The sequence below is a fragment of the Perna viridis genome, chromosome 8 (genome assembly GCF_037379345.1).
Source record: "Perna viridis isolate PV_CMFRI_1.1 ecotype Kerala chromosome 8, ASM3737934v1, whole genome shotgun sequence".
NCBI classification, from domain to species: Eukaryota; Metazoa; Mollusca; class Bivalvia; order Mytilida; family Mytilidae; genus Perna; species Perna viridis.
In genome coordinates, this window is record NC_142452.1 from 24,228,682 (window position 1) to 24,253,041 (window position 24,360).

Genomic DNA, 24,360 nt, shown 5'->3' on the forward strand with positions numbered 1-24,360 from the left:
CCAATTTTGTGCTTTTATATTAGATACTCAAAAGTTGCTAAGTGATGATAACCACAAAAAATACGAAAAAATATTATAATTAAATGCATGTCTTATGAAACAACAGCTTGTTTTTTACTGGAAGTAGATAAATTGCTTCAATCAAAGCCAAGCTGTTGTTTTATAAGACATCCCTTTTTAATATAACCATTATCAAAATGCCTTTGTACAAAAACATTTATTGCTAAGATTTAATCATTCTTTTGTATTTTTTGTGATTATTAGTCACCACTAAGTGTCTTCTAGTTATATAATACAAAAGTTGATTGTCAATATTAAATGCCAAGCAACAAACAATTAAACCTCTACTGGTAAAAATAACGATCTTCAATGAAAATTCATTTCATAAATCAAGCTGTGAAAGGTACCCAAAATAAACGATGCGAAATTATTCATAGAAGACGAAAGTCGACATGGACTATAGATTTCTGGCATGGGACGTCACATGCACATAAGGTATGTTAAACATTTTTGTGTGCGCTCAACCCCTCCTCTAACCTTATACAGAGGTGTGAAATTACAACAATAAACACGAACTGCAAAAATCTCTCGAATTCGGAATTAAAACTTAAGAATACAAACACCTTAACAAATAGGACAAATGACAAAATTGTATTATACCTACCGCGAAAGAGAACTCCTTGTTTCTGTAAGGTAGTTCAAAAATCAAATACAACTGATAAGCAAACCTAGCTTTCTCGCACTAAAGTATCAATAAAAACAGTCCCAACAAGTTCTTGTGAAAACATATCATAAAATGTCTAAGGTTTCCGTGCACATGCCAAGATAAAAAGTATAATAAGCCATTTGATGTTTAGCTAGGGAGGAAAACCCTATGAGATTATAGTCATTAATCCTAGAGAGTAAAAATATAAAAAGGGATGCTTAAAACCTCTCAATGGAGCCGTCTGCACATTTCATGCTAAGATGGATCCAAATATTTACAAAAGGGGGCTGTGATTTCGATAAAAAAAGTTCCACTGGCATACCCGTTAAGGTTCAAATGCCAACACTTAGACCCCCTTAAAAGTTTCATTACAATGTCTATGTTTACATTTCTTGTTATTAAGTAGAACTCTAGCTAATAATCATGCCAAATGTGATTAATTGCTGGAAAGCTAACATACTTTTTATTTTTGGCATTTTGTTTAAGATGTTATTATAAACAGAACTTAACATGTGGCTTTTCAAATCACCTTTGTTCTTTGTTTTAGGAGATAAAAACTCCATAGAATGAATTGTGAAATTCAAAATTAATAGAGATAACTCTGTAAATGACACTAAAATACAATAGAAGCTGACGGATTTTCAATGTTATATCCTAAGTGCAGACAGATTGGAATGAAAAAACATACATTTCACCATATAATCATTTTGAGCAACATAATAACAAAAAGTAATCAAAAACTGAATCTTCAAAGTTACTAATCGTCAAATAATCTCTGTCACTGATTTTGGCTTACTGTCAACATCCGAAATGCCACGAATAGGATATGCTCTAAAATTATGTAGACATGTGTATGATATTTTTTTAAATAGAGGTACGTTGTAGCGATCTTTGAGTCGCTTATGATATTGAACAGGGAACCAGACAAGGAACTAAATTAACAACTGGTAATGAATATTCATAGATATTGGTGCCCTGTTGATGTATATGACATATATAGTCTTATAACTAGCCCCTGTGCCTGAATCGGACTCTGGGTAATGTTCAATGCTATTCGATCATTCCATGTAAACTTCCCGTTCGCATACAAGCAAGAAACACACGTAGAACACAAGTAGTCATAACTGCACATATAGATCACTTTAATGACCTTTTCTATAGGTTACTCTATAGTAAACGTGCACTCGAGCAGAAGATCTGTGATGAGCCATTTTCAAAATAGTGGACCCTAGTTGTGCAATGTGCAGGTCTATTATTGATTGTCTGTCATACATGAAGTAGTTTGACCTGATAATAACAGCACATGTTTGAATTGTCTAATATTGTTTACTTTTTACCCCGATATAGCTGTTGAATGTCATTTTAAGTGTTACTTTTGATTTTGAATGTTATCGTCAGATGGACAACCGGGACTGTTTCATAATGTGGCTGGTTAAGTTATTTGTTTGATCCGTCCAATCTAGAACGGGAATGATCTTTTTATCGACATCAGATATCACTTGTTTTGAATGGTATCGCTGATAAGTGTGGTAATGCACTTGGCCGAATGATGTAATCACGTTGTGTAATATTCAAATTTCAAAATAATTATTTAGTTGACTCGATGAATGATCTTATAAGGGGTACAGGTGTTGTTTTATCGCGTACTTCAGTATCATTGATTTCCACTGTCGTGTGGCTAGATATATTTGAAAGATTATTGTTTGTTTTCGTTAGTGTTTATTCAAACGGGGTTTTCCATGTCGAGTCACCCTTCTTTGAAAAACAACACTTTATAATATTCATAATTTTATTTCTCTGTCAAAAGAACATTATATGGGTCGGAGATCCCACAATGTCTTTACAATTCAATCTCCATACGAATAGCTTTGGTACATGTCCTCCGTAATTACGCGTTTATCAAAGACGATTCGGTAATCTTTCCTCTGTCATAATGTCAATATCTGCTTCTTCCTTTTTATTATTATGTCATCTTCTACTGTGGCGCCTACAGATCTGTTCACTGTCATATCTTTCAGTAATTCATAGTTAATTTGAAGTGCGTTCTTGAAATTAAACGTGATTCCACGCACTTCACAGCAGGTTGTTGTTCGATCATCTTGTTGTTTGTCTAATTTGAAGGCATAGTTTTTCGGGCTGCCCGTCATAAATTCTTTGATCTTGTTTCCAGCTACTTCATTCATCAAGTCTCCTAAATATCCTCCAAGGGTCGGTTTCCATTCTCCTTCTTTTATTTTGAATATTATTGAATCAATATCACAGTAAAGAGCAAGCTGTTCCAGGAAACTGAGCCGTTGGAAAGGCAGCAATGACTACAATTGTTCGATTTGATGTGTCGACAAATTCTCTCTTAAACTTCCATCGCATTTCTACCATTTCATCTGTGAAAATTTTCATCTCAGTTACGCCGATTTGATCACTGGTTAGCATATCAAAGTACTCAGCCGGTTTTGTCACGTATTTAAGTTGACACATGTTCGATCGATGTCCGAACTTTCCCCAGAAGCTGTTCAATATGAGTATTGCCAAGTTTCTCATACCGGGATTTTTCTTTACAATCTTGTACTTGAGTAAAATTTCCTATTTTTTATGGTATTCGTTGACATATCTTTCTTTGTCTTCTTCTGCCTCCCACCATTCTGGCCAGCCACTCGATGCCTGCTTGATTTTTAGAAATATATTCACATAATACGCAAATAACCCACGACATTTGGTTTTGGGATCGTTTCTCTTCGTTTCTTCAAAATGCCACACTTCATAGATCTTTTTAACTTCATATCTCATCTCCAGAGATTTCTTTACTTCATCTGTTACCCATGTACCAGTTTATGCCTTTTCGTCGTCAGTATGGTAACACTCGGTTTGATATTTTGGCATACGTCCTGCATAGCGGAAACATCAGTTTGTTGATTTTGACAGGAAGCACTGGTATGTAAAGTCCTCCTGGCGGCAGAATTTGACATTTTAAGAGTTCTTTTTAAATCTCGATTCCTTTAAAATTTTCCGTAATTATTTTCGGGTGGCCTACCGGTACTTTACCAGTCTTGCTGATGAAGGGATATAAGGAGGTTACGTCATAGTAGTCGATCCGATCTTCCAATATTTCACGATATAATGTAAATGCTTCCTTCATCCATCGGCCAATGCATCTCTTGGTTCGAAGGGGCTTATACATTCTATGGATTCAACATATTGTTTAATAAAGGGATCCTTTTTTATTTTCTGGTCAAAGTCGCATTCCCATCTGCAAACACATTTTTGTCATTGCTCGATGTTTTTTTTACATTGATGAAAATCGTTCATGGTCATATCGTTGACGGGATTCAATGTAACCGAGGCAATAGAGATACATTCCTCAAATTCCTCATTCAAGTATTTCTGGAGTTCTTCGATTCCACACTTCTGTAGGGGAACCCCAGCACCAGCATGTAGTTCAGGGGCCAGCTCTTCTTCTTCTTTTCATCTTCCTAGTCGAATTGAATTTCAATGGGGATGATTATCTAGTCGTCACGATTGCAACAGAGGACGTCTTTGTGTCAAATTCTGATGACAGATCCCTTTTCTTCCGTGAATCTGTCTACGTCTACAAAACCATATCGCCGACCTACTCCCCCATCTTGCAGGATTGAAGGACACGATCAATCTTCTGTTCTCCGGTAAGTTGGTTAACAAATAGTAGGGTTATGGGAGAGTAATCAAGAGAACCAATGTTATAGCGGTAATCAAAAAGAATGTAATCCAGGGACAAAGACCAAACATGGAAAACAGACATACACAACAAACATAAAGTCACTACAATACCAAGCAACAAAATCAAATGAGCAACTCGGACTCCACTAAAACTTGGAGCATGGACCAGGACGGAAAATCCAATGATGGATTGTTAATGGTCACCTGAATCAGGTCTGTTGGATTTGCGAACTCTGGAACTGTCTGTAAAAAAGAGTCAAACAGTTTTCCTAAAAGTTCTAGTAGTGATCGTATATTCCCTTCTTCTACTCCTTTGATTTGCCCTTTATATTCCGTAGCCGTCGTATTCAATTTGGCAATGTGTCTCCATCCTTTCATGTTGATATCATACATTTTTGTATGGTTGCTTTGACTGCAGTTCTCCTAATCCACCAATATAATGCTGATGATACTCGTTACGTCTAAGATTATCTATTTTATTGAAGACCATACGACAAACGGTACAATGAAATGCAAGTTCATCCTTATGCCATTGTTTGTGTCTGGTGAGGTTACTACGTGAATGTTTTGTTGCAGATGTTACAACTCATAATGTTATGGTTCTTGAGCAATCTTGAGTGTTTCAATAGGTGACTTTTCTTGGCAAATGTTTGGCTGCACTTTTTACAAGTATGCATTTTCTAAAATATGAAGATTATACTGTTTCTTGCATGTATTAGATAGAATCAATACTAATACATGTACATGCAATCTATAACTAACATATACGTATAGTTTAGAACGTACCGATGATGTTGACAGCTTGTAATGTTGTGTAAGACTGATGTTAAACTCCTGACTTCCACTATTTATACTAACGCACTGTGGTGTATAAGCTAGAATAAGGTATTGACGCCTCGAAATTGTTTTTCAAAACTTAGTTGTTCATCGTGACACCTTATTTATACTTATGACATGGCCATCAATATGGAGAAAAGTATTGTAAAACCTGTAAGAACTTCGTGGAGCATGGCCACCAATGTCATATGATAACCGTGGATAACGTAGGACCCAGCAAGATACAAATCTACGTTGTTTTCGACTTTGAGTGTACACAAGACGACTAAGTGCAGTGCAGAGACGGATTCCGACCTGGACTCAATGGTTATTGTATACGTTACAAGTAATCGACCCGTGGACGTTATGAACACCGACCAAATTTTTGTATCGTTCATAAAGTTTGTAAGAGCTGCTTTGTAAGAAAGACGTCAACCAAGAGAGATCTTGTGACAACTGCGGAGCGAACGAACTCATATTTAAAGAAGAAGAAACAACAGAAGCATTTTGTTCGTGGTTATTTTCCGGTATCAACGAAGGAGCTACCGTGTTGTGTCATAACATTAAAGGATATGAATCTCATGACTACAATACTTGTACAAAAATGGAGTGAAGCCAACAATTATTCCAAATGGTTGAAAGAACATGTCAATAGAAGTGCCTATATGTAAGATACGGATGATCGATTTGAAGAATCTATCACTATTGCCTCGTCCTACAACTCAGTATTCAGATCTAAATTTCTAAAACCAGCCCACGAATATCGCCTGGAATATAACCTTTCGATTAATGCCATGCAGTGGCTCAGATATGTGTCTGAATCAACAGGCATACACATTCAACATGCAAAGAACGGAGTAGAACAATAAATTAGACCATATAAAGTGGATGGTTATGCATATGGAACAGTTTATGAATTTCAGGAATGCTTCTGGCATGGATGCCCGAGATTTTACGGCAGAGATACATCGAATCCCGTCAACGACATGACCATGAACGATTTACAACAACGTACAATTGTAAAAAACAAAGAAACATAGAAGAGCAGGGATACAAATATGCTAGAGATGTGGATGAGACTTTGACCAGGAAATAGAAAAGGATCCCTTTCTTACCTTACCGGTGCACCTGGTCCATGCTCCCAGTTTTTAGGGGAGTCCGAGTTGCTCATTTGCTTTTATTACTTTGTATGTATGAGTTTAGTCACTTTGTGTTCTTTGTTGTGTATGTCTGTTTTCCATGTCCCTGGATTACATTCTTTGGATTACCGCTATAACCTTGGTTCCCTTGATTTCTCTTAAACAATATGTAGAAGTACCGTTAGGTCATCCGAAAGTAATTACGGAAAAAAATTAAAGGAATAGAGAACTACGAAGGACTGATCAAATGTAAAATTCTGCATCCAGAGGACTTTACATACAAGTGCTTCAAAATCAACAACAAAATGATGTTTCCGCTGTGCCGAAAACTATGAAACCGAATGTTACCATACCGACGACGAAAAAGCATTAACTGGTACATTGGGAACAAACGAAGTAAAGAAATCTCTGGAGTTGGGATATGAGGTTAAAAAGATGTATGAAGTCTGGCATTTTGAAGAAACAGAGTAAAATACATGTGCAAGCCTTCAACAAAAAATAATGGTCCATTTACAGACTATGTGAATACATTTGTAAAATTCAAGCAGAAATCGAATGGCTGACCAGAATGGTGTGAGACAGAAGAAGACAAAAGAAAGATATGTCAACGAATACCACGAACAAGAGGGAATTTTTACAAGATTGTAAAGAAAAATCCCGGTATGAGAAACTTGGCAATACTCATATTGAACAGCTTCTGGGAAAAATTCGGACATCGGTCGAACATGTGTCAACTTAGATACATGTACGTGACAGAACCGGCTGAGCACGTCAATATGTTAACAAGCGATCAACTTTTTCACAGATGAAATGGTAGAAATGCGATGGAAGTTTAAAGGAGAATTTGTCGAAACAACAAATCGAACACATGTAGTCATTGCTGCCTATACCACGGCTCAGGCTCGACTGAAATTGTACAGTTTTATAGAACAGCTTGGACCCTGTGCTTTTTACTGTGATACAGACTCCATAATATTCAAATGTAAAGAAGGAGAATGGAAACCGATCCTTGGAGATTATTTAGGACACTTGACGAATGAAGTTGCTAGAAACAAGATCAAAGAATCTGTGACGGGCAGCCCAAAAATCTATGCCTTCAAATTAGCCAAACCACAAGATAATGGAACAACGACCTGCTGTAAAGTGCGTGGAATCACGTTAAATTTTAAAAAAACACACTTCAAATCAACTATGAATTACTGAACAAATGACAGTGAACGGATCTGAAGACGCCAGAGTAGAAGGTGATAGAATAATTAGAAGGAAGAAATTAACAGTTATTGACAGTACGACAGCGGAAAGATTACCGAATCGTCTTCCATAAACGCTCTGTTAGGGAGGACATGTAACAAAGCTATCAGTATGGATATTGAATTGTAAAACATTGTCGGATCTCCGACCCATAATGATCTTATGACAGTGAAATAAAATTATGAATGTTACAAAGTGTTGTTCTTGAAAGAGAGGAAACTCGACTTGGAAACCTCCGGGCGAATAAACGCAAACGAAAACAAACATTAACCTTTCAAATACATCTTATCAATCGACAGTGAAAATCAATGACACAGAAGTACACGACACACGAAACCTCCCCCCACCCCTCATTAAGTCCTTCATCAACTAAATAATTATCGTACATTACACAACATGATTACACCAGTACATAATGACACTTAGCAGCAATACCATTAAAAAGTAATATCTGCTGATGATACAAAGATTATTACCGTTATAGGTTGGAAAGATCAATCAAATAACTTTACTTTAAACATGTTTATTCAAGTATGTAAGTACAAGCAAATACAGTATACAGAATTACATACAAACTCATGGTAGGATTCGGAAAGAAACTAGATAGCTTATACAAAGTTCCGTGTCCTTAAGAATAAACTTGCAATAATGTTCTTATAAATAAGATGCATGTGGAATTACTTTCTTTACTGACTAGTAAATAACACAAACGAATAGAAAAACAAAAATGGAATTACAAAATTAGCGAAGAGATGCAGTACATGGAAGTCAAGCATTTATCAACCTTGCACCAAGATACATCTCATAAGTATCTAGATTCTTGTCTTATCCACATGTATCTGGATACTTCATACAACTATCTAGACACTGCTAGAAATTTAATTCAATTATGTAAAATGGATACAAATTGGAATAATACTGACGTCTACACCAATATAATTCGCTGTTTCCTAACTCAGAAAAATAAGCTGATGTAACTTGGTTATGCTGTCGTTAATCTAACATGCCATAATTGCCATCACGAACTTATTGATAAATGAAGGATTATAAAGAGTTACCATATCTGCTATGAGGACACACTTTTTCCTATACCATAGTTTTACACTTTGGAACACTACCGTACTTAACATACGATGAGCGATGAGCGAAATATGCAAAATGGCACTCCAGTAACACCAACTCCTTTGGATATGCAAATGAATTCAAAATGTGCAGCATCATGTACACATGTATTACAAACTTAAAGCATTACCTGCAATTCTGTGGATAATGTACGAATGTGCACGGTTATAATAAAGCTCATCAGTGAAAGAAATATCGGATATACCCACTGTGTCACTTAATCTTGAATCTAAAGATCATTTAAGCATTTGTAAACAAAAGGGAAACGAAAGTTAGACACGTACTATGTCGGTTTTTCATCTCGCCCGACCTGTTCCACTCAACCGAATTTCTTGTGTCATACATCGATAGAATCGGAATGTAATAAGGAATCTATCTGTATCTGGCAAAAAAACGGGAGGGATAGTGGAACAAAATAATCGTTCGCCAACTTTGACAGATTAACAAATTTCACAGCACAACGTATTTCTAATATGATTTTCTTGGCTAATCTGTCGATTCATTTCTTTTTCCAGCAAAATTTGGGACAAATACATTTATACAAATTATTTTGCCAAATTTTAACAAATTTGGTTGCGATTAACAGGTCGAGAAAAAGCATTTTATAGTTGAATGGAAAAATGTCAGCAAATAATTCACCAGGGAAAAATCCCAATAAATCAAAAGTAGAAAAATCGCGTATTTTAAAACCTGTTTTATCAAACAAATCTCATAGAAAGCATATAATAGCAATTTCAGTAATTTCAAAACAGTTTTACTGTAAAATGCAACTTAAAGCGGCCTTAACTGTCCTGCGTTGCTCAAAGTAATCGGAAATCTGCGTCTGCGAGACCCGTGGTTACTATATATCAAGTTAGACACCTTCTTACAAAATCGTGGTTAGAGAATTCATTTTGCAAACTGTAGAAAAATGATTCTGTAAACTAATTTTCATACAAAATAAACTTTTGTGACAAAAAATTGAATTTTGGGACACAAAATATACTTTTGTCTCACAGAATTGATTTTTGTGACACAGAATTGAATTTTGTGTCACAAAATTGAAAATTTGTAGCATCTTATAAATTTTGTTAATCAGAATTCATTTTAATTGAACAAAACTCACTTTTTTCTGTACAAAATTGAATTTTGAGTACAAAACCACAAGAGTACCATTCGGCGCCCCGTATGGGCGTTGTCATTGTATTTTTATTTTACTTGAGCATATGATATAAATCATAATAATATGGCATTTTTCATATCACACCTATTATCAGTCCTAAGTCATGATATCAGACCGAGAGCTGTAATCAAACATTTGAAGGGCAACTGTTGTCTATTTTTGTTTATTGTTTTTCTTTTATCTATTACCATCTAGTTAAGACTCGTCACTTGTTTTTTGGAAACATTAAAAATCAGTCCAGTTTTAATCAGTTTTGCCTTTGTAGGAGGGGATGTAAGCATCATTCATTTAAATTACTGAAATAACAGTGATCATTATTACGCCTCGAGGTGGTACTGAATTTCTCAGAGTAACAATCTGCTCAACCACCCTCTTAGCTATGCATGTTAATAAATTATAAACTGTATTCGCGTGGGGTGAAAGGGGGTTTAATGGACCTCGACATGAATCAGAAAAAAAAGTAAATCAAAACAGAACAAAAAGCACCCAATGTGTCACATAAATCACAAATCATCAATAAAAGTAATAATCAAAAATTACAAGAACCGAAAATAGACAATGTTAATTTTCGAACTGAATGCCATGATATACTGTACAGATCAAGTTTTAATTTCACGATTATCAGGTAGTTTGCAAAAAAAAAGTTTTGATTCTAATTTTTGTCCAGTATATTTGAGTTATCTAACCGTGAATAAACTCCTTCAATGATGTATTATGAAGGAAATCGGATTTCTTTCAAAGATTTACAAATATGAGAATTTAGTGCCATCGGTGTTCATCATTGTTTCATTAGACACCGACCATTTTTATACTGGAAAGAGAGAGACTGGGATTATTTGGAAGAAAAAAATAGAACTATTCCAAATTTGAGCAAACAGTTTGTCTCCTCAGCCATTGGCAAGAAAGAAAGAAAGATGATTCAATACATTCCCATTACTTAACAATGTAGATTTTCTAGCATTTTAACTCTGTTTGCTGCTTATTTTTTTTTTAAAATCAACATAATATTCTAGTCCCCCTTCCTCGAAAAGAAAAATATGGTATTAGTAAAGAACGTCGAAGTGCATCATGTAATGCCTCATTAGATATATTAAATGTATATTAATAGTTGTTTTGTAATGACCAAACATTAAAGACTTGAGATAAAAAAAATTGATGCGGACCAATGGGTCACATTGCGGCAATACAATAAAGCCGTAAATTTTCATTCTAAGCAAAAATTTAAAATCAATTAATTATTTACATTTTTGCAAAAGCATTTAAAAAATATTCGTGAGTCTGACTCCATCTCTGTGGAACCAGCCTAAATCTAAATCTTTACAGAATTTTAGTATGGTTATCGCCTTATGACATCTGAAGGAGATCACAAATCAAATCAAAAAGTTTGCTCAGACGGTGGTACAGTAGTTTTGACAATGTAATTTTCTAAGGAATCTTATTATTCTATGGTCTGGTTTTTAATTATAATCTTTTTGGCCTTTTTGTCCATGTATTAAGATACTACACATATGTTATTTCATACCTACAAATGTAGGTGTACCAATGATTTTATGTGATAATTTAACTGTAGCTGCTCAAGGAACATACATTTTCTTCATTTTTTAAAGTAATAACACTACAAATAGCAAATAAATTTCAAAGAAGGGCAATGACTCAAACATGGCCTAACAGATCAACAAGAACATTTGACCACAGACAGATCTCGTCATGCTGAACCCTTCCCGTGCAAGAATTTGGGTAAACGTACGGTTTTGGAGATATATGCGAAGAACTTCTGTCTAACCCTTATGTTCATTTTTAGGAACGGCGGTCATGTTTTTCATTGAATGACGCCAAGTAATGTCAATAGTTCGCATGGCCCTTAGGGTCAGATGAACTAAAAACTCGACATTTTGGACGTCGCCTTTAACTCCAAAACGGTAAGATAAGCCAACCTAGTAAAAATTTTCAAAATATAATTTCAAAATGAACGAATTTACATCTGAATCATAAATATTGAAGCAAAAATGATCAGCCTTTCTATCTATTCTAATAATAACATATTTTCCGCCTTTTAGACCCTTATTTCCAAAAGGGATGGATAAAAACCTACAAATCAAAAGAACCCTCCGCCTTGACCCCAGGAATAATGTATTAAAATTTCAAAAAAAATGGATAGGTTTTAACTCAAGTTGTCGTATATAAAATAAAGTTAATGAGCACAAACGACTCTGACAGGGTGATACCATTATACGATCGAAATTTGTTTTGGCATAAAACCCAGAAGTGTGGAACCGTACTTCCAGTAGGTATTTAAGTTCGAAATTTCAAGAGAGCGAGAAAAGTTAAATTAAGTAATTATCGTTGTATTTATATTTTTTGTTTCACTTGTGTACTCCAAGGTTCTATTAAATGGTTTGTTTTGATTTTTTTTTCAGTGAGTGGTTTTCATGATTTTGTTTCTTTTCCTTATATTGTGTTTTCGCTTCTTTTCATGTTGTGATTTACAATTTCCTCAGCGTTAGGGGTCTAGTTCAATTTAGTTAAGTGTCAGTCGACTGAACGTTTTCCGACTATGAAAATGGGGGACCTCACAGTGACTCAATTTAAATGGCATTATTTGACATATTATCAGGAGGTAATGGGCTATAACATTATAGAGAAGATCTAACGAACCATTTCACGTAAGGTTTTGTCAACACATTCGGCACTCGCAGAAGGTTACCAGCCTTATTATAATTTCGGAACATTTGTGACATTTATATACTTACTAAGATTACTTCATTCCTGGCATTGCACATGGTAGAACCTCACGGTGATAGATGAGATGTCCTATATTTATAGTTTTGGCTTTGAGTACTTCTTGCTTGTATACAACAAATTAGATGATTTATAGATCTTCCTATATGTTTGATTATTGCGCTGTTCGTAAGAGGTTAGTCATTGAAACACGTGTAGAGCATGTCGATATTTACGATGTATAGGATTTGTATTTTTCTTTTTTTTTTCTAATTTATTACAAACATATATTATAATGATAAAAGAATATCAGTTTATTGGATTTCTTGTTTCAATACATATTCGACCGATGGTACAAATAAATTACTTTTGTTCCCTTGTCAAGCGCATAGTTGAAATGAACAATGAATGCATTGTCATGTGGAAATACATATTCTTACAGCAAAGATGTAACTTAACGCTACGGCGTCATGTGACAAGACTAACCAACCATATTGTAACGAAAATTGATTTCATTACACCAAACTCGACAGGGCGTGCATGCAGTTTTGTTTATAATTCATTTATTACCTTTATAAGGTAATTTTATTTTATTTTTCATGGTAGCAAATATCTCATTAACAAACATCAAGCAAACTCAAGTAATTCAATACGGTTTACAAGCTCACATATTAAATATATAATACATACAGTATAATGAACATTCAACTTTAGTATAATTCTATTTTATTTGGCATGTGTAATCGTCTGAATATAGCTGAAATATTGCTGCTCGGACGTTAAACCCCAACAATCAATCAATCAATCATGTGTATGTAAATGCATCAGTCATAAGGTTTCTTTTATCTCTACTTAATAATATAATAGTTTAGTGTTTCTTCAACTGGAGATTGAGTTAACCACTGAAAATGGTACCTTTGCGACAAAGGCTTGGTATATAGTGATATGTACGAAAAACATAAAACGCTGATCTCCAATTTGTCTTTTACTTCATAATAAACATGGCAAATGCAAATGGATTCCTCCCTATTTACTCTACATTGGTGCATTGTAATTATATAAATACTCTAGAAAGAACAAAGTTTTGGGATTTGTGATTGACAACACCTATTGTCTAATGTGGTAGATGTGTTTTTAAACAGACCGTTGGCATTCCAATGGGGACAAAATGTGCATCGTCAACTCGCTGGCCTATTCCTTTACTCATATCAGGCTCACTTTATGGTTGATCCTATCCAAGAAACAAAACGTCGTTTAAATTGATCTCAGTTTCCGGTACGTAGATGGCGATTGTCTTTAAATCAAAGTGTGTATGTACTGAATCAATTTATATTGATAGTTTAATTTGTACCCCAAATAAGGGTCAAATTGGAATAATTTTGATAAAATAAATAGAGAGAACGGGAATCGACTTTGAATGGATCTAAACATACTAAGCTTGTTATAAATGGCTAAAAAGGCACTATTTAATTTGATTTGATTACACAACGACATTTAATTTTCTTTTATATAAATACCATCAAGATACACGGAACACAGGTTCGTTGTCGACGTACATGCAACACCAAGATGAATAATCACAAAACTGCCCGACACCTAGCGTAATTGTGATTTGGACTACAAGCTACATTTTCCTGTATCTTTAAGGATTCGGACAATCTTCCCTGCTATTTTGTTCATTGAAAAGTGGTCACAAGTTAGTGCTATTATTAGGCATTTCTTGTTCTTTTTCACGTTCTAATTCAATTTATCAACCTTAATTTTGCAATTAATAGTCAAATTACAAAAACATCAACAATAGTTGAAAATCAATGCAGCACTAAGATATATGTACCACTCAAATGGCAACTCCCATATATAAGTATTTCTCTTTTGATTAACTTAAGCTATTGTGCTATGAATCCTCCCATAAAGACACCCGTGTGTGTGGTAAAAGCGTTTAGTTTATGTGTGCCTAGTTCCAAGGACAATACAAAAAACAACAAGGTCTGATCAAGAAAATGTAAGTTCCTTGAGCAGCTACAGCTTTATTATCAAACTGTTGCTAAGAGTTGGAATAGTTCTATTTTTAATGCTTTTTCTCGACCTGTTAATCGCGACCAAATTTGTTAAAATTTGGCAAAATAATTTGTATAAATGTATTTATCCCAAATTTTGCTGGAAAAAGAAATGAATCGTCAGATTAGCCAAGAAAATCATATTAGAAATATGTTGTGCTGTGAAATTTGTTAATCTGTCAAAGTTGGCGAACGATTATTTTGTTCCACTATCCCTCTCGATTTTTTGTCAGATACAGATATATTCCTTATTACATTCCGATTCTATCGATGTATGACACAAGAAATTCGGTTGAGTGGAACAGGTCGGGCGAGATGAAAAACCGACATAGTACGTGTTTAACTTTCGTTTCCCTTTTGTTTACAAATGCTCAAATGATCTATCTTTAGATTCAAGATTAAGTGACAGTGGGTTATACGATTACGATAACCGATATTTCTTTCACTGATGAGCTTTATTATAACCGTGTAAATCCGTACATTATCTACTGAATTGCAGGGAATGATTAAAGTTTGTAATACATGTGTTTATGATACTGCACACTTTTAATTCATTTGCATATCCAAAGGATTCTGTCAACTAATTTGCATACAAAATTGACTTTTGTGACACAAAATTAAATTTTGTCTCACAGAATTAAATTTTGTGAGAAAATTGAATTTTGTGACACAAAACTGATTTTGATTACAAAAAGATCAAGTCCCATTCGGCGCCCCGTAGTAATACCCGACTCAAAGTAGTTCTATTCACCAGATGGCATTACAATTTTATAAGATATCACTAGAAATAAAGAACAATAACTCAGTCAAGAATATTAGCGTAAAGCGAGGAGCTGGGAAAAAAGAAGTGGTCAAAATTTAACCTGTAAAACCATAATTTTAGAATCGGATTGGTTAAATTATTATTTTCAATGGATACAATTTTTTTGGTCCAGATAATAATTTAGATTTGGTTTGTTGAACTGAAAAAATGGTATACATACTTAAATTTTCCAGTATAAGATCATCATTATTTTTTGCAAGAGCTTTCAAAATTAGTTAGAATTATCGAAGGATGTGATATAGCAACATATAGCCTTTGTATTGAGCCATTCAAAATACGGCAAGTTTATATTACTTCATTGCTGATGTTGACATTATTTTCTATTACAAGTCTTAGCGTCAGTTTTGCGTTTGAAGGATTAATCAGGGAACCAAGATTCTTGCACAAATCAAACGAAAATAATACTGGAAAAACACAAGCCATGGAAAACAGACACACACATACCCATGGTCCCCAAAAGAAACATACATATCAATATAAGGTCCCATTTAGGAACATACCTATAGATAGAAATTGGGTTACCAATGGAGTCCTTGATAGGAACATACATATCAATATAACTTGGGTTACCAATGTCACCTATATGAACATACATGTAGATATAACATATAGATATCAATACGATACAACTAAATTAAATTACCGATGTATTTTTTTGACTGCATACATAAATACATCTTGAGTATAATACATGTTTGTGTTTTTTAGTACCTGAGTGAATTGCCTTTCCATAAACGACAGGCAATTCAACCAGGTCCGGTCAAATAGCCACCGCTTAACAATGTTGCGTTTACGTAAAAAAACTTATCCGACATCAAGTCCTAGCATAACCCCCTCATCCATGATAAAAAAATGGTTGGTGCCTAAGAAGTCCGCCATTTTCATTGCGTCAAATATTATAATAGAGTATCCGACTTGGTCCCAAAATTAAACGTTTGCGGTCGTATTTTGTTGGCTTCAGCGTACAGATAGCTCTTTATTGATATTGTTTTACCACGATTCCACTACGATCTTCTACAGATTATGACGGTCTCGGAGAGTTATGAATTCGGGGGTTGGTGTTAATGTATTGCCATTTTGCATATTTCGCTGGTCGCTCGTATGTTAAGTACGGTAGTGTTCCAAAGTGTAAAACTGTGGTATAGGAAAAAGTCTGTCCTCATAGCAGATATGGTAACACTTTATAATCCTTCATTTATCAATAAGTTCGTAATGGCGATCATGGCATGTTAGAATAACGACAGCATAACCAAGTTACATCAGCTTATTTTTCAGAGTTAGGAAACAGCAAATTATATTAGTGAAGACGTCAATATTATTCATTTTTTATCCATTTTATATAATTTGATTAAATTTCTAGCAGTGTCTAGATAGTCGTATGAAGTATCCAGATACATGTGGGTATGGCAAGCATGTGAGATGTATCTAGGTGCTTCTGAAGAGTTTTTAGATAGTTTTGAGAAGCATCCAGATGTTTGTGCGAAGTATCTAGATATAGCCAAATAGCCGAAACGACCTAACCTAACCAGTAGAGTGAAAATGATCTAAGCACAGAGCTTTGTGTGAGGGATTTACTTCTTTAAATAATTCATTATTTATGATAAGTTTATTTAAAATTACATTATATAATTCATAGTGTTTACCTAGATGTAATTAGTATAATCTGAGTCATGTCAATTACATTATAATGCCTTTTGCACATGACTTATCATGACACTTTCATTTTTCAACCAGAATTTTCTAATGTTTGATTTTGCAGCAAGTATGAAAATTTACCTTTTTGGACCACTTTTTAGAAGTCTTGCCCATACCAATGTCTGTCAGAACATAACTGTTATGGCAAAATACCATCTGAGATATTGCACAAAGCATTTCTAAACAAAATATAGACAACTCAGGGTACAACACTCCTAAACTAATGTAAAATCAATATTAGTTAATTTGATTATAATAAACAGAGCATTGCAACCCTCATTTGAGGTAGACATTCAGAATGGCAAATCCTTTACATGTTGACAAATCTGAATCTGAATACCCTACAAATGAGAATTGTAACTTTATACACTTAACATAAAATCATAACGTGAATCAATAACATGATTCCAGTGATGAAAAATGTCATTGTGTGTGTAACTCCCCCCCCCTTACACACACAGGTATTGTCCGCAGCTTGTTTTTAGAGCGTACGCAGTACTTCTGCGTGCGCAAGAATCCAAAATTTAGCTTGTACGCACGATTCACTGTGTAAAGTTTCAAAGCTATAGTCTGGAAGTGCTGTCATTTTTTTTAGCGTACGCTAAAATCAAGGGTCGGGGTACATCTCCATCATTCATACAAGTCAATAAGCATATTAAAACCTACCTGCTTAACTTAGTCACACCTTCTTGTCAATGAGTAGGCAAAGGCATTGATTATCTGGATAAGATAACGAAATATTAATAATATTATAAAGATGGCAGAAACACAAAAAAATATAGAAAAAAATTTTGACTCCATCCTCTTCCAGAAAAATCCATTCCTACGTCAAATACAACCAATAATGTACCAACCCGTGTCTAGACAACATGACTTGTGCAAAACATTACGAATGCGTTTTTATATAAGGATTTTTCTTTAGAATAACTTTCCGTTTACATAAAGCATATTCTCATGACTTCTTTGCATATCAGAGGCATGAATTCAAAACATTCTTTTCTATAACTAAATGTATCAAGATTAATATACACGTGTATATATCTGAAAATTCTGGTAATTGTGAAAGTTTACTCTATCAAATTGAAATAATAGTGCATAGCATAGCATAGCCTCACTAAGATTATAGAAACAGTGAATTAGAAAAAACAGTTATAAATCACAATGGAGCACAATTTTTCATTCTTTGGGATTATCAAAAAACCAATGCCCGATCATTCAGTTCTTCCCCGAGCTTTTCGCTTTTCCATATTCAACAAAAGGTGTAAAACATATAAAAGAGGTTCTTCGGTTAGCCTATATTATGTACGTATATTATATACACAAGTATGTTCATATAGGGGACCATGGGTAGTCCAATGTTACATCTGTATGTGAGTTCAAATAGGGGATCCTGGGTAATCTTATGTTATATATATGTTTGTTCCTATGGGGGACAATTAGTAACCCAATGTAATATCTATATGTACAAATGTATGTTCCCAAATAGGACCATAAGTACCCCAATGTTATATCCATATTTTATCCTTTAGAGATCTGTTAGTAACCCAACATTATATAATTAATTATGTTACTCCTTTGGAGAACAATGAATAACCCTATCTTATATCTATATGTATATTCCTGTAGTGGATCATGGGTAACCCATTTTTATATCTATATGTATGTTTCTATAGTGGACTATTAGTAACCCAAAGTTTGTATGTTCCTATTGGGGAACACGAGTAACCAATATCATATGTATATGTATGCCCCCGTTATGTAATCATGGCTAATCCATTGTTATATCTACATGCTACATGTATAGCATAGCCTCACTATGAATATCTCAATGTTATATCTATATGCATGTTCCTGTAGTGGATCATGGGTAACCCAATGTTTTATCTATATGTATGTTCCTATAGTGGACCATTAGTAACCCAAGGTTTTATCTAGTTATATGTTCCTATTGGGGAACACGAGTAACCAATATTATATATATATGTATGTCCCCTGTATGTAACCACGGCTAACCCAGTGTTATATCTACATGCTACATGCATTTCATATCCTCACTAAGAGTCTAGAAACAGTGAATTAGAAAAAAAAAGTTATAAATCATAATGGAGCACATTTTATCTTTTTTTCGGATTATAAAAAAAACAATACCCGATCATTCAGTTCTTCCCGGGCTTTAAAGTCAAAATGTCTAAAACATAGACATATATGGCTATATAAAGGACCAATGGTAACATCTATATGTATGTTCCTATCAAGGACCATGGGTAACCCAATGTTACATCTATAGGTATGTCCCCTATATATCACCATGGCTACCTCAGTGTTATAACTATATACTTGTTCATACCCAATGTTATACCAATATGCATGTTACTATAGAGGACCATATATATAAACGTCTAAATATGTTTAACATCACCAGAAGATGGTAAAATTTAAATTGAATATTTCGGATAACAGATATCCTTCCTCAGCATAAAACTCATAAAACTATATGAGCATAAAACTCACAAAACTTAACGAGCATAAAACTCACAAAGTTCAAGATCGTACCCTAGGTGGAGCCTTGCATTTCCTACCCGTTCCGTCGCCTCATCACATATCTTCAATATTTTCGACAATGTACCTATATTGTATATATGTATGTTCACGTAAAGGACCATAGACAACCCAATGTAATATATATGTGTATGTTTCTACAGGGGACCATGGATAACTCATTGTTATATCTATGTGTGTTCCTATAGATGACCATGGGTAACCCAAAATCATCTTTGTATTTGTTTATATGGAGGACCATTGGTAACCCAATATTATATTTTTATGTTTGCCTCTACAGAGGACCATGCGTAACCCAATGTTATATCTATATGTATGTTCATATAGAGGACTATTGGAAACGCAATGTTATACCTGTATGTTTGGTCCTAAAGCGGATAATATGTAACCCAATGTTATATCTTTAAGGGGGATTATTGGTAACCCATATGTCAATAATTATGTATGCTCCTTTAGGGAACTATGGGTAACCCGATGTTATATCTATATGTATACACCTTTACGGGACAATTGGTAAAGCAATGTTATATCTGAATGTGTGTTCCTATAGATAGCAATGGGTAACCCAATGTTATATTTATGTATTTGTACCTATAATGAACCATTGGTAACCAAGAACTATATCTGTATGTTTGCTACTATAGAGGACCATGGGTAACCCAATGTTATATCTATATGTATATGCTCCTGTAGAGAGAATAAACACTGTCCTTTATAAGCTGTTTATAGTTTTATCATCTACTTAGAACATCGTAAGAATTAAATTAAATTTTTACTTTTATAAAAAAAAAAGATTGTTGAACGAAATCATTACGGTAAGTTTAGTTATAGTCTATTGAAGAAAATATACAACAGCCATACATACATATAATAATTATATCTTTGAATCTTTGAATCGAGGTTTCATTTTCCGCTATATAGATGGCGTAATATTTTTAAAAAAATTCAAATTTCGGGGATTTGATACATCGCATCTACCCCAAAGAACTTGAGATAAAGGATGCTACAGACACTGTGAGGTCAGCCTCATATCTTGACCTACAATACGAAATCGATGGTAAAGGAAAACTATTGACCAAACTTTACGACAAACGTGATGACTTTTCATTCAGAATTGTCAACTTTCCTTTCATCTGTGGCAACATCCCTTCAGCACCTGCGTATGGAGTGTTCATATCACAACTCATACGTTATGCCAGAACTTGAGAAACTACGCGGACTTTTTGTATTGCGCTAGAATTCTAACAAATAGGCTTCTGGGACATGGTTATGTTGCTACAAGATTGAAGTCATCACTACAAAAGTTTTTAGGTCTTCATCATGAACTCGTGGATTCCTACGGTGTATCGATCTGTGCCATGAAAACTGATTTATTCAATGTGTCAGTTTCCTCTTTCGTCTACCCCGGACTTGACTTTTCATAAGCAACTCTGCGGGTGTTTCTAGAAAAGCAGAGGACGCTAACCCTACTGGTGCACCTGATCCATGCTCCCAGTTTGTAGTGGAGTCCGAGTTGCTCATTTGCTTTTGTTACATTGTATGTATGATATTTTAGTTACTTTATGTTCTTTGGTGTGTATGTCTGTTTTGCATGTCTGGTCTTTGTCCCTGGATTACATTCGATTACCGCTATAACCTTGGTTCCCTTGATTACTCATTGAATCTTAAATATTACATTATTTAAGCAGTTAAGTATTGTAAATCATTTATTGATATATAAGTGTTTGTGTTTGCGTGCGTGACTGTAATTATTCAGTGTAACTGGAAAAAAAAAAGAAACCACGTTGTTTGTAAAGTGAAAGTAGATATAAATAATCTCCAATATGAGTAAATTGGTACGCAATCATCTGGCACTATTTGCTGGGATCTCCGGTCAGTATTGAGCGACAGAAATATCTTCGTACCCTTTCAAACGGAAATCGATTAGTCGCCAGTAAATTTAGAACCGGTCGACAGAAGGGCCGATCGTGCCGATTGGATGTTTTCTCCTGTTTTGTCCGAAATCCCCAGTAGGCCATGATAGTACTTTGTCCTGTTTAACTTAAACGATGGAATCAAATAAATATATTTCTAATGAACAATGAGTAAATAAGAGCGTACCCAAAGTTCAACTCTCTTGACTTCAAAAAAACTTTTAAAGTGCATGTAGTGGTTCTACATGTATATAGTTATATTTTAATATGCAATCTGCTATGACTGTTTGGATAGATGAAGCATTTTTAAACTTAAAAAAAACAAACGAAGAGACACTTGGGGGTCATAAGCCATTTCTACTAAAAATGCTAAAATGACCCCAAAAAGATAGGTAGGCATGTGCCCATGTTTTGTGTAAAATAATGCATAATTAACATTATTGGTAATTGGATCATTTCAAATCCCCCATTTAATGTCACAGGAATGGGTCTTGACCCAAAATGAGAAAAAAAAAATCAAGAGTTATTTCTGTCATATAAGTTTTCATTCCTAATATTTATATTAAATAAAATCTATATCAAATTCAATGAGATAGATGAAAAAATATAATGTAATGTCAACTATCGAATTTGAAACAATTCACCCAGGAGCAAAGTGAAGTGATCGCGAATACGTTGTTTTCTCTCTATCATATACATCAAATTAAGACATCAAGAGGATAGATGTACTTACATAAAGTTAATTACCTGTAGACATTTTTGTGAACTTTCATTCCGAAAATATTTGCTAGCTGTTTTTTTTTTTGTACAGGTGGTGGTGGAAATGTTCATTTGGAAGGTTGGAAGAGTTCCTGTTTTTTTTCATGGTGGTTACAGTACATTATAATTTTTTTTGTAAATACTGTTTGATGCGTCTTTATATTTATAACCTGTGCATAAAGAAACAGTGGCTATCGTTAGTCAAAATGCACATTTTCTTTTACATGACTTATCAGTAATAATGGGGTGTGCAAGATTTTTATAATCATTCTAAGCCTGGGGTTAGTTAATAGAAACTCACAGTAAAGTAGACTTAATAGGTTCACTTGTAACAATGGGCTACATAAATTGGTGCTTTTATTGCGTTGCATTTTTTGCCTGTATCAATCTCTTGTGAAATCTGTGCAATCAAAATATTCCTTGTGTTTTAAATTCCGGTTTGCTGTTAAATAATAAGTTTAAAAGTTTTAAGAAATCATCATGTTGCATCAAATGTCGATAGTGACGAATGCTGCTTATTCGGGTAATATATGCAAAATGTACTGATAAGAAGTTATTGGTCAATTATTTGTTATTAAGGCATCGTTGTTAATAAATATGCACAATACGACACTTAACTTTTAACTTTTTACGCGCCCCGTGCAGGTCCGGGTGTCAAAAGAATTGGCCTGCAGCAGTGCTAAGCTTGTCGTAAAAGGCGACCAAATAGTGCTCAGAACTTTTTCCGGGGGCTACGGCCCTCTGCCCACAGAACAACAGGGATATGAGCCCCAGGTGGTGGAATGGGGTACCCCTGGCGTGTTACATGCTGGGGTTGTCAGGCTATAATACGGAAAACCTGACCGCAAAATGCAGTGGTGCACCGTGTTGGGAAAGATGCCACGTTTCTCGCACGTTAAAGAACCCTACTGTGGTGTTCTCCCGGAGTAGGAACCATAGGGCTCCGCCACAGGAGGCTAAATTGCCCGACCCTACCCACCTCTCCCTTTTAACAGTGGCAATCAAAATTTGTCGACCCCTTTATCCTCGTGTCCCATCCCATTTTTCATTTCATGTTCATTTTATCATCCACTTCATGTTCATCGCCTAAATATAGCTGAAATATTGCTGCTCGGGCGTTAAACTCCAACAAACAAACAAACTTTTTACGCAAAAATCGAAGTCAATAAGGGAATTCGAAAGCAATTAATATCTCGCGAATATTATAAGCTTTTGGAATTGGAAACGGTTCGACAAGCAACGTTAATCGGTAGCTTATAGAAAAATGGGTCCGACTAAAAACTATCATGTCAACAGTCGTACGCTTCAGCTACCCAAGCGGAACCCCTAAAATCGAAATTTGTAAATACCAGTGAGAACTCTGTTAACCGTCATATAAGTGTGAAGCCAACCGACAAGTCTGCGCCTAACGGTAATGTAACGAGTGATGAACTCTTAATGATCGTGAAAGCCCTAGGGCTTCAACTTCTGATCAGAACACTGAAAACGTTACACTTAGTAATAGTAATGGGGCTGGAACTTTGAATTTTAACGAATCTACCGAGTCACATTCACCTAATTACACCACGTATTATATTCCTCTACGATCAGGCGGTTAAACTGACAATGTAAAATCTACTGATGGCGATATGTTCTTTTAGTGCGTAAAGAAACGTAGCAAAACTCCTAAATTCTATTTGTCGGGTATTGACTCGAAATCAACACGAGAGGATATACTCGCCTTCTTGGATCGTAAATGTGTAAATGTGACTTACCTACGGTTGTTCAATAGATACGAAGGGCAACCTTCATATCAGCTAAATAACACGTTTCTCAAGATTTTGCTTACATGTATGTTCTAAGCGAGAAAAACTTTTGGCCAAACGGCGTATCTTTTAATGAATGGTTGAGCGAACGTGAATGGCATAAGAGACTATCAGAAGCCCTCCAATAGTATAACGAATATGCTAC

At 34.7% G+C, this 24,360-nt stretch overlaps 1 protein-coding gene across 1 annotated transcript in view; it reads left to right on the plus strand.

Moving 5' to 3' along the window:
• The first annotated feature begins 360 nt into the window (after window positions 1–360).
• LOC148609897 (uncharacterized) overlaps window positions 361–24,360 on the plus strand; it is a 43,986-nt gene continuing 19,986 nt past the window's right edge. Inside the window, exon 1 of the mRNA XM_088541461.1 lies at window positions 361–495. The gene's annotated coding sequence lies outside the window, so the exon portion shown is untranslated. The remainder of the gene's footprint in view (window positions 496–24,360) is intronic.